The sequence below is a fragment of the Mus musculus genome, chromosome 7, assembly GCF_000001635.26.
Source record: "Mus musculus strain C57BL/6J chromosome 7, GRCm38.p6 C57BL/6J".
Lineage (NCBI taxonomy): Eukaryota > Metazoa > Chordata > Mammalia > Rodentia > Muridae > Mus > Mus musculus.
In genome coordinates this window covers 104,440,943-104,458,355 of record NC_000073.6, presented here as the reverse complement: position 1 = coordinate 104,458,355, position 17,413 = coordinate 104,440,943, and the positions used below count along the sequence as shown (strand labels likewise).

General features: G+C 41.0%; 1 protein-coding gene across 2 annotated transcripts in view; it reads left to right on the top strand.

Annotated features, from left to right (window-relative positions):
- Trim30a (tripartite motif-containing 30A) overlaps positions 1 to 17,413 on the top strand; it is a 56,169-nt gene that overhangs the window by 6,838 nt on the left and 31,918 nt on the right. Inside the window, exon 1 of one of the 2 annotated variants that reach the window (NM_001357467.1) lies at positions 12,231 to 12,452. The exons of the other annotated variant lie outside the window; for it this stretch is intronic. The gene's annotated coding sequence lies outside the window, so the exon portion shown is untranslated. Of the gene's footprint in view, positions 1 to 12,230; positions 12,453 to 17,413 lie in introns of those variants that run through there. 2 annotated transcript variants of the gene reach the window in all.

The following is a 17,413-nucleotide window of genomic DNA, read 5'->3' as shown; positions in this document are numbered from 1 at the left end:
TATTGGTTTTTTTTTTTTCTGTTATTATCCTTTGAACGGCTGGATTCCTGGAAAGATAATGTGTGAATCTGGTTTTGTCGTGGAATACTTCGGTTTCTCCATCTATGGTAATTGAGAGTTTGGCTGGGTATAGTATCCTGGGCTGGATTTTGTGTTCTCTTAGTGTCTGTATAAGATCTGTCCAGGCTCTTCTGGCTTTCATAGTCTCTGGTAAAAAATCTCATGTAATTCTGATAGGCTTGCCTTTATATGTTACTTGACATTTTTCCCTTAATGCTTTTAATATTCTATCTTTATTTAGTGCATTTGTTGTTCTGATTATTATGTGTCGGGAAAAATTTCTTTTCTGGCCCAGTCTATTTGGAGTTCTGAAGGCTTCTTGTATGTTCATGGGCATGTCTTTCTTTAGATTTGGGAAGTTTTCTTCTATAATTTTGTTGAAGATATTTGCTGGTCCTTTGAGTTGAAAATCTTCATTCTTATCCACTCCTATTATTCATAGGTTTGGTCTTCCCATTGTGTCCTGGATTTCCTGGATGTTTTGAGTTAGGATCTTTTTGCATTTTCCATTTCCTTTGATTGTTGTGCCGATGTTCTCTATGGAATCTTCTGCACCTGAGATTCTCTCTTCCATCTCTTGTATTCTGTTGCTGATGCTCGCATCTATGATTCCAGATTTCTTTCCTAGGGTTTCTATCTCCAGCGTTGCCTCACTTTGGGTTTTCTTTATTGTGTCTACGTCCCTTTTTAGGTCTAGTATGGTTTTATTCACTTCCATCACCTGTTTGGATGTGTTTTCCTGCAATTCTTTAAGGGATTTTTGTGCTTCCTCCTTAATGTCTTCTACCTGTTTAGCAGTGTCCTCCTGTATTTCTTTAAGTGAGTTATTAAAGTCCTTCTTGATGTCCTCTACCATCATCATGAGATATGCTTTTAAATCCAGGTCTAGCTTTTCGGGTGTGTTGGGGTGCCCTGGACTGGGAGAAGTGGGAGTGCTGTGTTCTGATGATGGTAGAGGACTTGGTCTTGGTTTCTGTTAGTAAGATTCTTAGGTTTACCTTTCGCCATCTGGTAATCTCTGGAGTTAGTTGTTATAGTTGTCTCTGTTTAGAGATTGTTCCTCTGGTGTATTCTGTTACCTCTATCAGCAGACCTGGGAGACTAGATCTCTCCTTTGAGTTTCAGTGGTCAGAACAGTCTCTGCAGGCAAGCTCTCCTCTTACAGGGAAGGTGCACAGTTATCTGGCATCTGGAACTCCTCCTGGCCAAAGATTAAGGCCCAAAACAGGACCTTTCCCAGAAGCTGTGTTGCTTTGGCCTGTCACAGAAGTTGTTAGCTTCAGTAGTCCACACTCTCACCTGTGCAGACTACTTCCTGTGGAGTCCTGTAACCAAGATGGTCCTTCGGATCCTGAGGCAAAAGCCTCCCGGGCCAGGCAGACACCTGTCCTCTGGCCAGGAAGATGGCCGGATGTCTCGAGACCAAAAACAGTGCTGCCTCAAAAGCTCTGTGGCTCTCGCCTGTCCCAGAAGCTGTTCGCTTCTGTAGTCCACACTCTCACCTGTGCAGACTACTTTCTGCAGAGTAGATGAAACTCTGAAATTTTTTTCTTAACCATTCTGATGGGTATAAGATGAAACCTTAGTGGTTTTGATTTGCATTTCCCTAATGACTAAGAATTTGTAACATTTATTAAAGTACTTCTCTGGCCATTCAAGATTCCTCTGTTGAGAACTCACTGTTTAGCTCTGGACACATTTTTTAATTGTTTCATTTAGGTTGTTAGTGTTTTCCTTCATGAATACATTATAAGTTTTGCATATGAGCCCTCTCTCAAATGTAAGGTTAGTGAAGAACCTTTACCATTTTGTAGGCTGCCGTTAACAGTATTCTTTACCTGACAGAAGCTTTGCAGTTTCACGAGGTCCCATTTATAAATTGTTGATCTTGGAGTCTAAGCCATTGGTGTTTTGTTCAGTAAATTGACTTCTGTACCAATGTGTTCAAGATTATTGTCCACTTTCTCTTCTATGAAATTTAGTGTGGTGTGTTTTATCCTGAGGTCCTTGATCCAATTGGACTTGAATTTTGTCCAGTGTGATGAATATGGATCTATTTGCATTCTTTTACATCTAGACATCGTTGGGCTGCAACCATTTGTTTAAAATGACTTTTTTCCCCATTGTGTAGTTTCAGCTTCTTTATCAAAAATCAAGTGTCCATATGTATGTGGGTTTATTTCTGGGTCTTCTATTTGATTCAATTGATTAACATGTCTGTTTCTGTACCAATACCATGCAGTTTTTCAATTACTGCTCTGTAGTACAGCTTTAGGTCAGGGATGGTGTCATGGTTTGAATATGCCCAACCTAGGAAGTGGCATTATTAGGAGGCATAGGTGTATCACTCTGGGCATGAGCTTAAGACCCTCACCCTAGTTGCTTGGAAGCCAGCATTCTTCTGGCAGTCTTTAAATGAAGATGCAGAACTCTCACCTTCTCCTGCACCATGCCTGCTAGGATGCTGCCATGTCCCTGTCTTGATGATACTGGTCTGAACGTCTGAACCTATAAGCCAGCCCCAATTAAATGCTGTCTTTTATATGACTTGCATTGATTATGGTGTCTGTTTACAGCAGGAAAACCCTAGCTAAAACAGATGGTGATCCCTCTTTTTTTTATTCAGAATTGTTTTGGCTTTCCTGATTTTTGGTTTTTCCATATGAAGTTGAGAAGTTCTCTTTACAAATTTTGTTGGAATTTGGTGGTGATTGCTTTTCATAAGATGGCCATTTTCACTGTATTAATCCTGCATATTCATGATCATGGGAGATCTTTCCATCTTCTGATATCTTCTATAATTTCTTTCTTCAGGGACTTGATGTTGTTTTCATACACATCTTTCACTGGTTTGATTAGACTTACAACAAGAATATTATTTATGGCTATTGAAAGGGTGTTTTTCCTTAATTTCTTTCTCACAGATTCAGGTTCTTAATTTCCTTATCATGTTGGCTCACTATCTGTGACTTTTCTATATGAAATATTGCATGCCCATCTTTACTGAGACCATTGGCTATTTTTAATGTGTAAAAATACTGTTACATGCATACCTTTTATTTTAGTTTAGGTTTTGAATTTCCATTTATTTCAAGTACTTGCCCTGCTGTGATGAATAGAGGTAACAAAAATAAGTATGCTTGTTTTATAAATGAGTTTAAAGATTTTTCCATTTTTCTAAATTTGCTATGAGATTAGCAGTAGGCTTTTCATGTATGTCTTTACAGCAAGGAAATTTATGTCTATTTATAGAGAGTTTTGGAAATTTAATTACTGAAAAAATTATTTTTTTCAAATATTTCTCAGGCAAAGAATGAAAAGAGTTTCTTTTGGGTTTGGCGGTTTAGTCAGTGAGACAAAGTATCTCCATAGTTGTAGGTATCCTGGAACACACTCTGTAGACCAGTCAGGCCTTGGACTCACAGATCTGTTTGCCTTGAAGGTGTTCACCACCACCTGGCCAACAGGAGTTTCTTGTCTTCAGTTTGTCAGTGTAGTGTGAATTGTCCGTTGGTTTTTCATGCTGAACTAATATTACATGTTATTGGGAGAAAAATCTGTGTACTTTTAAGAATACTTTTGTTATAGTCTTGATTTCAGTCAGTATTATAGTGGCATACATACCTCTAGTCACCGATTAATGTTTTTTAGCAAACTTCAAGACCAAGATAAAAAAAATATGTTTTTTGGTGTTTGATTTCATTTTATTTTTTTCTTAATTTTTCATTATTTAAATGCATTTTATACATCAACCATATTAATAATATTGAGTATTTTGAGAATCAAATAACATGTAAAAATTTGTACAACCTTTATATTCATATCTTTTCTCTATATCTAATGTTAAATACTGAATTGTTACAAAACATTCAAAGTATTAGTTGGGAGTTAAGCATAGTAGAAGACCATAAAATATTATGAATGAATCATTGAGGAATATATTCAAAAGCCCTTATTTGATACAACCTAATATAGTGAGAGTGCATTTAAAGTTCATTATGTATCTGTGTACATTGTATAATAATCAGTTTACTTAAAAAGGATTATCAGTGTTTCTAGGAGAGAAATTACTTTATCAGTAAGTATATTTTGAAAATTTCAAAATACCAAAAACTCTTTGAAGTTATACATTAGGAAAATACAAATTTCAAGCACATTGAGAAAAAAAATCAGTAATATTTCTATGATGTTTGTAGCATATCATTTTAATATTTTCAACTGTTAATATTCAAAAAACATAATAATTATTTTAAGACATGTTTCACTGTTATGTCTCCTTTTTCATTTCTGATTTTATTAGTTTGGATACTGTCTCTGTATCCTCTGGTTAGTCTGGCTAAGGTTTTATCTATTTTGTTGATTTTCTCTAAGAATCAGCTCCTGGTTTCATTGATTCTATGTATAGTTCTTTTTGTTTCTTTTTGTTTGATTTCAGCCCAGAGTTTGATTATTTCCTATATTCTACTCCTCTTGGGTGTATTTGCTTCTTTTTCTTCTAGAGCTTTCATGTGTGCTGTCAAGCTGCTAAGTGTAAGCTCTCTTCAGCTTCTTTGTAGAGGCACTTAGGGCTATGAGTTTTCCTATTACCACTGCTTTCATTCTGTCCCATAAGTTTTGGTATGATGTATCTTCATTTTCATTAAATTCTGAAAAGCCTTTAATTTCTTTTATTTGTCCTTGACCAAGTTATCATTGAGTAAAGCATTGCTCAGCGTCCATGTGTATGTATGCTTTCAGTAGTTTTTGTTAGTATTGAAGACCAGTCTTAGTCCGTGGTGATCTGATAGGGTGCATGAAATTATTCATATATTCTTGTATCTGTTCAAGACTGTTTTGTGACCAATTAAATGGTCAGTTTTGGAGAAGGTACCGTGAGGTGCTTAAAAGGTTCTTTTGCTCTAGGATGAAATGTTCTATAAATATCTATTAAATCCATTTGGTTGATAACTCCTGTTAGTTTCATTGTGTCTCTGTTTAGTTTCTGTTTCCATGATCGGTCCATTGCTGATAGTGGGGTGTTGAAATCTCCTATTATTTTTGGGGTGCAATGTATGCTTTGAGCTTTAGTAAAGTTTCTTTGATGAATGTAGGTGTCCTTGCATTTGGAGCTTAGATTTTCAGAATTGAGAGCTCTTCTTGGTAGATTTTTCCTTTAACCAGTATGGAATGTCCTTCCTTATCTTTTTTTTATAACATTTGCTTGAAACATGATTTTATTCGATATTAGAATCGCTACACCAACTTGTTACTTGGGAACAATTGCTTGGCAAATTGTGTTCCAACCTTTTCTTCTGATGTAGTATTTGCCTTTTCACTGAAGTGCATTTACTGTATGCAGCAAAATGCTCAGTCCTATTTATATATGCAGTCTGTTAGTCTATGTCTTTTGGGGGGAATTGAGTCCATTGATGTTAAGAGATATTCAGGGAAAGTGATTGCTACTTCCTATTATTTTTGTTGTTAGAGTTGGAATTATGTTTGTGTGGCTATCTTCTTTAAGTTTGTTGAATAGTTGCTTTCTTGCTTTCTTTAGGGTGCAGTTTCCCTCCTTGTGTTGCAGTTTTCCATCTATTATCCTTTCTAGGGCTGGATTTATGGGAAAATTTTGTGTAAACTTGGTTTTGCCATGGAATATCTTGGATTCTCCATCTATGGTAATTGAGAGTTTTTCTGACTATAGTAACCTGGGCTGGCATTTGTGATCTCTTAGGGTCTGTATGAGATCTGCCCAGGATCTTCTAGCTTTTATAGTCTCTGGGGAGAAGTCAGGTGTAATCTGATAGGTCTGATTTTATATGTTACTTGACCTTTTTTCCTTACTGATTTCAATATTTTTTCTTTGTTTTATGTATTTGGTGTTTGGATTATTATGGGACAGGAGGAATTTCTTTTCTGGTCCAGTCTATTTGGAGTTCTGTAGGCTTCTTGTATGTTCATGGGCATCTCTTTCTTTACGTTAGGGAAGTTTTCTTCTATAATTTTGTTGAAAATATGTACTGGCCCTTTAAGTTGGGAATCTTTGCTCTCTTCTATACCTATTATCTTTAGGTTTGGTCTTCTCATTGTGTCCTGGATTTCCTGGATGTTTTGGGTTAGGAGCTTTTTTCATTTTGCATTTTCTTTGACTTTTATGCCAATGTTTTCCAAGTTATCTTCTGTACCTGAGAGTCTCTGATTCTCTCTCTCTCTCTCTCTCTCTCTCTCTCTCTCTCTCTCTCTCTCTCTCCCTCTCTCCCTCTCTCCCTCTCTCCCTCTCTCCCTCTCTCCTCTCTATCGTGTATTCTTTTGGCGATGCTCTTGCATCTATGACTCCAGATCTCTTTCCTAGGTTTTCTAACTCCAGGGTTGTCTCCCTTTGTGATTTATTGTTTCTATTTCCATTTTTAGATCTTGAATGGTCTTGTTCATTTCCTTCATCTGTTTGATTGTGTTTTCCTGTAATTCTTTAAGGGATTTTAAGGGTTTTTTTTTTTTTTTGCTTCCTCTTTAAAAACTTCTGTCTGTTTACCTGTGTTCTCCTGTATTTCTTTAATGGGGTTATTTATGTCCTTCTTAAAGTCCACAATCACCATAATGAGAAATGATTTTAGAATCAAACCATGCTTTTCCTATGTGATGGTGTATTCAGGACTTGTTATAGTGGGAGAATTGAGTTCTAATGATGCCAAGCAACCTTGGTTTCTGTTGCTTATGTTCTTATACTTGCCTCCTGCCATATGATTATTTCTAGTTCTACCTGCCCTCAAGATATCTGACTCGAGGCTGTCCTTCCTGTGATCCTGGTTGTGCCAGATCTCCTTAGAGTTCAGCTGTCTCTGGGATCCTGTGAGTCTGGGATCCTCTGATCCTGAACTCCTGGGAGTCAACCTGCCTCTGGGACCCTAACATCTTGGACTGACCAAGCTCCTGAGATACTGAGATCCTAAGATACTGTGGTCCTGGGTGTGTTAGAGCACCTGGGAGTGGAGCTTCCTCTGAGTGTTGTAAGACTGACAGTGGATTTTGTTCCCAAGGTCTGCTCAGGGCACTGGCCCAGACAGGAAGGAACCCCTGTCATTGGTCGAGCAGAGTTCTTGAGTGCCTCGGTCCCACTGGTCCCAGTTACTTCCACTGTTGGGGTAGATGTTGTGTCCTCCTCACCTCTGATCCTCTGATCCTGGGAGTATTAGAGCACCTAGAAGTAAATCTTCCACTGGGTGTTGTGAGACTGGCTGCAGAGTTCATGCCCAAGGTTGTCTGCTCAGGGCACTAGCCCAGACAGGAAGGAAGCTGTGCCACTGGTCAGACAGAGTTCCTGGGCACCTGGGTCCCACTCATCCCAGTTACTTGACCAAGATAAAATCCTAACATTTCAGACACAATATTCCTGAGATACCCCATGTAACTGGAGGGGGGGGCATAATACCGCTTACCCTTTGTTCTGGCTCTCAGTGGTATCCCAGTAGCCACCTCTTCTTTCTTTGGTAACCTTTATGTGTTAGAGCAGGTTTGTGGGGCAGTGGGCTGTGCACAGCCTGGTCTCCAGTCAAGCAAAGGTCTGGAACCCCAGGGAATTGATGGGTGGTGATTTCTACCTACATGGGACAGAATGTGTTTGATCATGTCTCCTGGCCAAAGAGTTCATTAAAACTTGATAGGGTGTTGCCTCTGCTCTGTTTCTTCCTGACTCATTGACAGCATTCATTTATGAATAAGGCTTCCCATTCCAAAAACATTGCCTGGGAAGGGCATAACGACAATTATCTCTCCAATCTTGTGGGGTATTTAGGTTGGCAACATGGCTCTGTAGGAGAGATTTTGTCCACGGTGCGTGGATGCCATCTTCCTTTACTGCCTGCCAGAGTTCTTTTAAGTCTGAGGCTTGGAGTGGGTACCAATTAAGGGTTTTATTTCAGCTGGGGTTGATATTAACTGGGAATGCCTGAGCGGTTTGGGTTTTTAGTTTTGTATTGGACTCCTGAGTAGCCTGGGAGGCGGGGTTAGTTTTGCAAGAGAGTCTCTAATATTACAAAGTTGTTGGGTGGTAGGTAGATGGTTGGGGGTAAGGGATTATGGAGTTAGGTGGGGCTTCATCTATGAGTTTTTAAGGTATTTCACAATTACAGCTTGGAGAAGAGGGAGGAGAGCTACATCTCTCTGGTTGGATGGGGGGAGTTGAAGGTGGTAGCTCCTTTGGTTTTCTAAGGGAGCCTTGCCTTTGAGTGGGAGAGGAAGGGGCAGGAGGAGCAGACAGTTTATTTAGTGTTTCCTCTAAGACATAAGGAGGCAGGGATGGGTAGATGGATTTTATTTCTCTTATTAATTGGGTAAGGGCTGTGAGATCTGAAATGGAGTGGTTTTTAGGACCTTGATCTTTGGGTTCATCTGACTGAGGGGACTCAGAAGCTGTGTTGCTATCAGTCTTTCCTATTTTGGATGGCCCTATGCATTGCCTAATTGCAGCTAAGATTAGCGAAAAAAATCACTGGAGGGTGTTTTTCCTTGTAGGGTATCTTTGTTTTTGATGAGAGAAGTACTCTGATCCATGAGTCCAGGCTATAAATATTATCACTGGCCATGAATGGTGCTATCTGAAAGACTTCTTTCCAAAACACTAATGCTTGTTTTTTGTTGTTGTTGTTGTTTGGTTTTTGTTTTTGTTTTTGTTTTGTTTTTTTGTTGTTATTTTTTGTTTTTTTTTTTTTTGTTTGTTTTTTTGCTATCTTTATTCCTCAGGGTTTTTGTAGGGCGCGTGTTTCCCTGGCCTGGGGTGATTTTTTATGTGATGGTAAGTTGCCCATGATAGAAAAGATGAGAAGCACTTGCCCAATGGGAACGTTCCCTTGGCCTATTTGGCTTTGGGGGATTCCACAGAGGTCAAAATGCTAAGCCTTCCTGCAGATTTAAGAACTGGCAGCTGCCCTGTGGCTTTTAAGTGGCTGCTGCGTTACCAGGTTTTCTTTTTGTTTTAAGGAGAAGTTAGATAGAGAGTCTTTGCCAACACCTGTTGTGGGCTGTCGGGGGTTTAGACAGAGGCCAGAGGGACCTTCAGCCAACAACGGAGAGTAGCTCTGGCCAGGCTTCAGTTGCCCTTTTAGTTTGTCTAAATCCATGCAATGGCGCTGACCGAAAGGACAGTAGGAAAAGACAGATTAATTGTTTCCAGAGCTGGGGGCAGGGGGAGCACACCTTCCTGCAGTATCCATTCAGTGCAGTCGTGTCTATAAGAGTCCCACATCAGGAGCCAACTGTGGGCCTGGGTAGCAGAGGTTTTCCATGGAGATCTCTGGCCAGGTCTTGTGCAAGGGTTTCGGCAAAGGGAAGCTAGTGCAGGCAAGGAGATGAAGTCTCCACCATGTCTTCCAGGTCACTCGGTAACTCTGAGACACTTTGCACTAGTTGGGTCTGCCTGGGCCGACAAGAAGTCAACTATCCAGTGATAGAGAGACACACACCTCTTCTGCGGGGACTGTGGGGACCGTAATTTCAATAGGAGCCAGGGGTTAAGGAGACATGACCAAATACTTTCCATCCCATGTAGGTGGAAATCACCACCCATCCAGTCCCTGGGGTTCCAGACCTTTGTTCTACTAAGACCAGTCTGACTGTGAGCAGCTCACTGCCCCCACACAGGTTCATATGAAAGAAGACTCCATGGGATGATTTTCATACCTTTTCAGTGTATTGAAGACAAATGACCCTCTTAAGTGACCATCTTTATACATCTAGCACAGGGATTAATGGAACCATGTGAACAAATATATGCATAGTCTTTTATTAGATAATAATCAGAGAAATCAATACATATGTGCATCAGGACGTGGGAGTGTTTACACTCCGTGTCAGCATCAGCTCTTTCTGGTAAGAAACTGGCAATAAGAGCACCAGAGTGAGTCTCACTGACTAGTCCTGATAGAAGAGGAGTGGCCAGAGGTATGAGAGGTTTGGTGCTTAGGACACTGAAGATGGTGCCTGGGAAAGACAGGGAAGGATAAAAGGGAGGCTACACAAGGATGTTGACAGTAAATTCTTTCTACTATTCAGTAAAAGGGGGATAGCATCCCCATACATGAAATCTGTCATTTGGGGTGACCTAAAAGTACAGCACCTGAAGTATGACAAAGTACTATTTGCTATGTCACCAAACCTCCTTCCACATATCTTTCTTTGTTCTTTTAACTTGTCATTGTGGTCCTTCCTTGACATCTGAACAGGGTTCATTCTGATCCTTCATTTCTTACTTGACCCTTTTCCCCATCCCTGTCACACAGCCATCCGTGCAGAAGTGTGAGAAGTCAGGACAGGCAGACACAGGATCATAGCAACTATGGCCTCATCAGTCCTGGAGATGATAAAGGGGGAAGTGACCTGCCCATAAGAAGCCTAAGAAGAAGGACCAAAGTGTGGATGCTTCAGAGCTTCTTAGAAAGGGGAACAAAATACTCACAGGAGGACATATGGAGACAAAGTGTGGAACAGAAACTGAGATAAAGGCCATTCAGAAACTGCCCCACCTGGGGACCTATCCCATATACAGTCCCCAAAATCAGACTCTATTGAGTGTGCAGGAAGTGCTTTCTGATGGGAGACTGATAAGGCTGTCTCCTGAGAGACTCTGCCAGAGACTGACAAATACAGAGGCAGATGCTCAATGACAACCATTGGACAGAGAGCAGGGTCCTCAGTGTAGGAGTTGGAGAAGGGACTGAAAGAGCTGACAGGGTTTGCATCCTCATGGAGGGAACAAGAGTGTCAACGGGCCAGAACCACCAGAGCTCCTGGGAACTGGACCATCTACCAAAGAGTACACATGGAAGGAGCCATGGCTATGTCCACATATGTGGCAGATGATGGATGGCCTTGTTGGACATCAGTGGGAGGAGTAACCCTTGGGCCTGAGGATATTAGATGCATCAGTATGTGACAATGCTAGGGCAGGAAGATAGGAGTGGGGGAGGGGGAACACCTTCATAGAGGTAGGAGTAGGGGGTTTCCGAAGGGAAGACCTGGAAAGGGAAAAACATTTGAAATGTAAGTAAAGAAACTATCCAATAAAAAAAAAATCCTTAAAAAAAAAAAAGAAAAGAAAAGAAGATTGGTAGTGTGGCATTATTAGAGAAGGTATGGCATGGATGCAAGCTTTCAGGATTCAGTAGATTCTGACCACCAACAACAACATTTTCTCTCTGCCTCTGCCTCTTGTCTAGTTTGTGTCTCAAGGTGTGACTTCTCATTTCCTGCTCCAGCACCTTGTCTCCCTGCCTGGTGCCATGTGTCCTACTGTGGTGGTCATGAACTCTACTGTGAGCCCCAAATGAAACACTTTCCTTACAACTTGTCCCAGTCATGGTGTTTATCCCAGCAGTTCGGAGTAACTAAGACAGATCACATGCAGGAGCCACCACACCTGATTTTGTACAGTGCTGAGGGTCCACCATCAGACTCTATAATGATAGGCAAACACTACTCTCAGAGAAGCTCTACAGATTTCCACCTTTTATTCAGGGAATGGTGTAGCAGTAGTACTGGTCTTTAAACAAATCCTAAATCAAATGGGACCTTGTGAAACATCCTGTAGAGGGACTCCTGGAAAGGGGAAAATGAATGAATGGATCAGCTCGGCACTGTGAAGGGACAAAGTCTATTCAGTTACAGAATACATAATCTGAGGGACATCATGGAACAACTGGAGAGCCCTCTGCAGCTCACTGCTCTCTCTGCTGTGAGGGTGGTGAGGTGTTTCTGCCTGGCTCTGCACATGACTCCTCCCCATTCTGTCCCTGATGGGTGGGAAATCTTGCTTGTGTGGCAGCTCCCTGAACTGCAACTTCCTTCCTGTTCTCTTCCGGTAAGAGTCCAGCTCCAACCTCAGAGGAACACGGCAGCTTTCTGTCCCTAGCCTTGTTTTTCCTTCCCTTTAGGCCACACCTGCCACCAAGGCAAAGCCAAAACAGGAGCTCAAGTGCAGGAGAAGCCCATGGGGAAGGCTTTCTTTCCACATTCCCAGAGGGTCAGGAACTTTTTGGTTGATTGTATCATGAGTCTGAACAAGTGACATAACAAGTTTCTGTAGTTCTGAAAAAAAATGTCCCAAGTTACTGGAAGGCAAAGCTGACCTAAGGCAACTGACTCCCTCTGGTGGTAAAACCTCAGATATTGATGGGGTACCACCCCACTGGTTGGTTGTTTTTAGTTTCTTTTTCTCAGTTCCTGCCCTCACAGTCTTAACTTTCATTTCTCTACTGGCTCCCAAGAGGACCAGCACAGTTGGCTGAATCCTCAGGACTTAGACTCTTGCCTGTGTTTGCTCCTCTCCACAAATCCTGGGTCTCTTGGTTGGTATCTGAAGGTGTGAGCCAATTTTCAACTGCAGAGTTTGGAGGAATTTAGAAGAAGACACAGTCTTTGCTCTGGTGAGTTTAAGTTGAAGTTAAAAAGCAGGAAGAGGTTGGGGGGGAACTGCTGGCTTCCTGCTGAATATTATGGGGATGAGAGCCAGAGACAGGGTGGCCTTGAGGAAGACAGCTCTTATGACCTGTCTGGAAAGGTCCGTTATTTTTCCAAACAGACTCCAGTCTTTTTTCTAATCTTTAATTATGAGTTGCAGCATGAATCTTCTGCTCCAACACAGACACTGATTTCCCTCCAAAGAAGTAGTATAGCCAGAGGGGTGTTTGAAAAAAAAGGTTAAGATTTCTCTGAGTAATAGTAGATTTACCCATGATTCTAAGGGCTTATTTCCTTTGATCTTTGTCTGTGATTGGAAGTCTTGATCTCTTTGCAGCCTCCTATTAATGTACTTGTACTATAAAATAGCCTGAAGTCTGTAGGGAATTCCTAATGTCACTTTAAAATCATTACCATTGCCTACCCTTCCCCATATGCCATATGTCCTGTATCTGAATCTAGATCACCCCAGACTAGTAATTCTGGATACAACGAAAGACGACACAGTAAGATCCAGAGTCCAAGGACCTAATAAGACCAAATCTATTTAGCTAATTTGGGTGCAATTAGTGGGCTGGAGGAGCACTTGCAAGTTTCTACCAGCTCCTAATTTAATCCCAAGGAAAGAGACAGAGGATAGGGTGAAAGGAAGATTGGATGAGATAGAGAGAAACAGAAAGAAACAGAGAGACAGAGAGAGAACAGCAAAGGAGCACTCTCAAGAAGTGACAGCTTTTTAATTCCTGTATATCCCAGGCTGACCTCATGGAATTGTTCTGTGTCAGCCTCCCCAGCTCCTGGGATTACACATGAACATTAGTGCCCTAGGAGGCACAGCAAGAGCTCCTAATTGAATTTGATGACATAAAAGAATGAAAAATGTCTGCTGATAGAAAGATCTAGAGATCTTGAGAACCATGAAAGAAAAGAAAGGACTTGGAGCAGGGAATCCAGGCTTCACCCAAACTAATGTAGACTCCAGAAGACACAGGTCAGGACTTCCTGTGTCCAGGTTGGCTTGAGGGTTCTCAAGAGCCCATTCATCCCCTTTCCCTTTGCTCTGTCTTGCTTTCAATCAGTTGTGTACACCTGTTTTCTGAACATAGCAATTAACTCTCTTAACCACCATATGTTATGAGATATTAAAATGCATGTTTTAGGGTTGTCCAGTTTTTAAATGTGGAAACGTCTAGGGGATACGTGTCAAATTGCTTCAAAAAATGATACTTTGTAAATGAGAGAATTTATTTGCCAGGCCTATTTGGAAAAGGACCATTTCTTCTATGGCATCAGTTCTTTGAACTCTCTTCATTCTTTTTATACCCTTTTTTTTATTACATATTTTCCTCAATTACATTTCCAATGCTATCCCAAAAGCCCCCCATACCCTCCCCCACACTCCCCTACCCACCCATTACCATTTTTTTTTTTGGCCCTGGCGTTCCCCTGTACTGGGGAATATAAAGTTTGTGTGTCCAATGGGCCTCTTTCCAGTGATGGCCGACTAGGCCATCTTTTGATACATATGCAGCTAGAGTCAAGAGCTCCGGGGTACTGGTTAGTTCATATTGTTGTTCGACCTATAGGGTTGCAGATCCCTTTAGCTCCTTGGGTACTTTCTCTAGCTCCTCCATTGGGAGCCCTGTGATCCATCCAATAGCTGACTGTGAGCATCCACTTCTGTGTTTGCTAGGCCCCGGCATAGTCTCACAAGAGACAGCTATATCTGGGTCCTTTCAGCAAAATTTTGCTAGTGTATGCAATGGTGTCAGCGTTTGGAAGCTGATTGTGGAGTGGTTCCCTGGATATGGCAGTCTCTAGATGGTCCATCCTTTCGTCACAGCTCCAAACTTTGTTTCTGTAACTCCTTCCATGGGTGTTTTGTTCCCAATTCTAAGAAGGGGCACAGTGTCCACACTTTGGTCTTCATTCTTCTTGAGTTTCAGGCGTTTAGCAAATTGTATCTTATATCTTGTATACCCTTTTTTTATTAGATATTTTGTACATTTCAACTATTAGCCTTTTCCTCACTTCCCCTCCAAAAACCCCCATCCCATCCCCCTTTCCCTTGCTCACCAACCCACCCACTCCTACTTCCCTCTCCTGGCATTCCCATACATTGGAGCATTGACTCTTCATAGGACCAACGGCCTCTCCTCCCATTAATGCTACATATGCTGCTGGAGCCATGGGACACTCCATGTGAACTCTTTGGTTAGTGGTTTAGTCCCGGGAGCTACTGGTTGGTTCATATTTTTGTTCCTTCTATGGAGCCTCAAACCCCTTCAGATCCTTGCTTCCTTTCTCTAACTCCTCCATTAGCGACTCTGTGCTCAGTCCAATTGTTGGCTGTGAGCATCCACCTCTGTATTTTTCAGGCACTGACAGAAAGACAGCTATATCAGGCTCCTCTCAGCAAGTACTTGTTGGCATCCACAATAGTGTCTGGGTTTGGTAACTGTATATAGGCTGAATCCCCAGGTGGAACAGCAACTGGATGGACTTTCCTTAAGTCTCTGCTCCACACATTGTCTCTGTATCTCTTCCCATGGGTATTTTGTTCCCCCTTCTAAGAAGGACCAGAGTATCCACATTTTGTTCTTCCTTCTTCTTGAGTTTCATGTGGTCTGTATTTTGGGTATTCGGAGCTTCCGGGCTAATATCCACTTATCAGTGAGTGCATACCATGTGCATTCTTTTGTGATTTGGTTACCTCACTCAAGATGATATTTTCTAGTTCCATTCATTTGCCTAAGAATTTCATAAATTCATTGTTTTTAGTAGCTGAGTAGTATTCCATTGTGTAAATGTACCACATTTTCTGTATCCATTCCTCTGTTGAAGGACATCTGGGTTCTTTCCAGCTTCTGGCTATGAACATAGTGCTATGAACATAGTGGAACATGTGTTCTTATTACATGTTAGAGCATCTTCTGGGTATATGCCCAGAAGAGGTATAGCTGGGTCCTCGGGTAGTACCATGTCTAATTTTCTGAGGAACCACCAAACTGATTTCCAGAGTGGGTATACCAGTTTACAATCCCACCAGCAATGGAGGAGTGTTCCTCTTTCTCCACATCCTCACCAGCATCTGCTGTCACCTGAGGTTTTTGTTTGTTTGCTTGTTTGGGTTTTTTTTTTTTCTGGTTTTGTTTTTTTGGTTTTTTTGGTTTGTTCTTTTTTTTGTTGTTTTGTTTTGTTTTGTTTTGTTTTGTTTTGTTTTGTTTTGTTTTTCCAGACAGGGTTTCTCTCTGTAGAGCTCTGGCTGTCCTGGAACGCACTCTGTAGACCAGGCTGGCCTCGAACTCAGAAATCCTCCTGTCTCTACCTCCCAAGTGCTGGGTTTAAAGGTGTGTGCCACCACCGCCCAGCTCACCTGAATTTTTGATCTTGGCTATTTTTGATAGATGTGAGGTGGAATCTCAGAGTTGTTTTGATTTGCATTTCCTTGATGACTAAGGATACTGAACATTTATTTAGGTGCTTCTCTGTCATACAAGTTTTCTCAGTTGAGAATTCTTTGTTTATCTCTGTACCCCATTTTTAATATGGTTATTTGTTTCTCTGGAGTCTAACTTCTTGAGTACTTTGTATATATTGGATATTAGCCCTCTATGGAATGTAGAGTTGGTAAAGATCTTTTACCAATCTGTAGGTTGCCATATTGTCCTATTCAGAGTGTCCTTTGCCTTACATTTGTCCATTCTTCATCTACTGTTCAGGAAAGTTTCCCCTGTGTCCATGAGCTTGAGGCTCTTCCCCCTTTTTTTCTATTACTTTCAGTGAAACTATCATCATTCTTAAAGTAACAGTTTTAGGTGTTACAGAGTTCAACTACACAGGGAGAAGACCACAGATTAAGTTATAATGAAGTGAATTCATAAAATATTGCTAATAGCTCAGTGGCCTTAAAGGCAAATCAAAGAATTGTGACACAGGAAGAGGCTAGAGGGAGTGTATTTAAAGGTGGACACCACAATCAACTTATTTGTCTGGGATGTGTAGCTGAGAATAAATAACTCAGCAATAAAGTTCACAAAACCAGCATGAGTTTTACATTTGGGGAGGACAGCAAGGAGTGAGAGTTTTGAGGAACTTATTTTTCAGGAATTTCAAATGAGTGCCTAGCACAAAATGGAGCTTCCTTGGCCATTACATACTCCAATAACAACAGAAACAAGTGCTGTCTGAAGTCTTTTTTGATTTGAACAAACCTAGTTATTGTTTCTTAGTGTCTCTATTTTGAAAGATTAATATTGCTGGAATTAAGGGGCATTTGAGGGGTTATATGGAAACCTAGTGCAATGGAAACTTCCTAAAGTGTATGGAGGTTATGTTAATGAGGTCTATTAATAATGGGAGAAACTCAACTGGCAACCTCTTGTCACCAAATAAACTTCCAATTGTAGGACTGGATTACATTCAATTGAGTTATTGACCAACAGGATTTCATGGAGATCCTTAAACAATCAAGGCTGTTGCTAACACAACATGTTGCTCTATTCAAAATGATAGTGGTGCCCAACTGCAGAAAAAGAATCCACATAATTCATTGAACATGGAGATTTGAGCTTGTGACTAAGCATAGCCTTCATCCCTAACTTCTAGTCTCTATGGTGCAAGAAGGTACTCTGCTAGATACCAAGAGAGAAACATAAACACCAAACCAACCTCAAATCCTTTATGTACAATCTGTTCTGCCTGCATAATATTCAAGGGCAATGGTTGCATAGAATTCGTGGGATTACCAACCCCAAGCAAACGTCTGATTTGACTAAAGAGCCAAGAGCCAAGAGCACACACATACCTAGCAATGTTTGGGTAGTCAAGAACCAAAGGATAATAGTGCAGATTACTACAGTAAAACCAACCATTATTTGTCTAACACACACACACAATTTTGTTTAAGCTGTGTATTTGTGTGTTT